Source organism: Montipora foliosa, unplaced genomic scaffold, assembly GCF_036669935.1.
Source record: "Montipora foliosa isolate CH-2021 unplaced genomic scaffold, ASM3666993v2 scaffold_469, whole genome shotgun sequence".
Classification (NCBI taxonomy): domain Eukaryota; kingdom Metazoa; phylum Cnidaria; class Anthozoa; order Scleractinia; family Acroporidae; genus Montipora; species Montipora foliosa.
Window position 1 is genome coordinate 15,001 of NW_027179777.1, and position 2,096 is coordinate 17,096.

A 2,096-nucleotide genomic window follows, 5' to 3' on the forward strand; every position below is an offset into this window, starting at 1 on the left:
TATATATATATCCCTAATAAACAATACGGCCTTTAAGCCTGTCTAGTTGTTCATCTTTGCCTTTCTTATGAACTTGTTTAGTGTTCAAGAATTTTAAAGTTCCTTGCAATGTTCAAAGTGGATGACAGCATTGCCTTCTGCATCTGCTTCAGGACCAAATCACATCTATCTCCTACCAAACACTTGATGGATTCACATCTTTTGAATAACCACCAAGTACATCCATGATGATATTGTGCTGAGAACTTTGTATCCTGGATATTGCACCTTGAGTTCCCATCTGAGTGGACCATACTTTCGCATTTTCTCCTCCATCTTCATCTGTCGATTTTCCATCCATAGGCAACTCATCTCGATAAGCATTACTTCTTTCTTTACTTTATCAATGACTTGTGCGTCGATGCGATTTGCTCGAACTTCTACTTGCTCGGCAAACAGAGGTACATCCCACAAAGCTTTGAGTTCTTCGTTCTCGTAGACTGGCTTTGGACTGATTGGTTTATACCACGCATACTCCTCTCTTGGTAGTAAGTTGTATTTGGTTAGAATCTCGAAGAACAGGATTCTAAGGACGCTGTTGTATGTTTCTAGGTTCTTGATCTGAGCGATAGCACTGCACGCCGCCAACACATGCGCGACACTCTCTTGTCCTATGGGTCGGTGCAGTTCTCCAGTTGTTCATCCACTCAAAACACTTTTTGTCTAGGTCTTCATCCTTCCACCTGCTTGCTAACAACTATCCCTCCCACCTTAAAAGTAGTATTAAGATAAATTAGAACTACTATAACTAATCTTTGCAGATATCTTCTCATACATTGCTTTTCATGCTTTTCTAGAGATCTTCATAGCAATGAAATAATTCAACTCCCAGAAAAGATGTTCTCAGGACTAATAAGTCTACAAGTGCTGTAAGTTTATTGCTTCAAGTAAACTGTCAAAAATGTAAAATACATATAGCAATCTGGTCACTACATAGCTATTTGTTTTAGTTACTTAATAAGTGACTCACAGTTGTTTAAAGTAAGTCTCATCAGTAATTGATAACACTTTGAAGGACGAATTCTTAATTAGGAGGTACGAGTAATGATTTTATTTCTCAAACAATACGCCTTAAGAAGGTGAGTTCTCTGAGAAAGTCAAGCAAAGTTGGAAATGAAAATTTTTAACACCCTCTTCATTTTCTGTGTAGATGTAGGTTGTCTGGAGGAATAAACAAAAACAGCCAATTAGGGCCAGCTGAAGTATCGTTGCCATGGTATCCGCCATTGATCATGACACTCTTTGAGCAGGAATTTTACTATCAAATAGTTAACATATATATAAATTATGTCCACTTCTCGGGTAGATACGAGCCAATTCTAACGAGATTCCCCCAGACAATAGGGCTACGCTTCTAATTACTAAAAAATGCTGTGTACTTATTTTGACGTCTACAAACATGGATAAAATACTTGCTGTATTACGTTACCTGTCGGCCATTTTGAAAAACCGCAGAAACGACTACAACTTATTTCCCATTTTCTTACGAAATGTTCTTTTGCCGGTCAGCACATTTGCAGCAGAGCTAATACAGTTCCCATAGTCCCTAAATATTGGAAAACTTGTTTGGGGAAAATTATAGTTTGGACATAGGTTATAAGCAAATATGATGAGAATTAGAAATATTTGGGAAAATGACCAAGTTCAGACTTACATTACATTACATGGGTTAGAGAGAGTGTTAAAGCTCTGACAGTATTTTAACTAGTATCTTATTTGTAAAGTTCCATCGATTTATGAAGCTTTAGATTCGTTTAGTTTGATCATGTTCTAATGAAGAAAAAGGCTTCCTTGCAAGTTTTTGTAATCTGCACATTTTAATCGTGTCCGTTTTCCCTTTGTTCGTTCCATTTTCTACACCAAATTTAGCACAGGTTCTAAACATCGGTTGTGACCATCAAGAACAAAGCGCTGGGCTAAACTTGAAAGGTTTAAAGCGTTGATAGAGAAGCCATAAAGGTTATCACGCGGACGCGTAGACCAGACATGGAACGACAGATTCTAGAGCGAAAGTATGGGTTTCCTGTCTGAGAATGAAAGGAAATTAAACAAAAGCA

General features: G+C 37.6%; 1 pseudogene; it reads left to right on the top strand.

Annotated features, from left to right (window-relative positions):
- Window positions 1-125, top strand: part of LOC137989602 (uncharacterized) — a 10,557-nt pseudogene extending 10,432 nt beyond the window's left edge.
- Window positions 126-2,096: the final 1,971 nt, after the last annotated feature.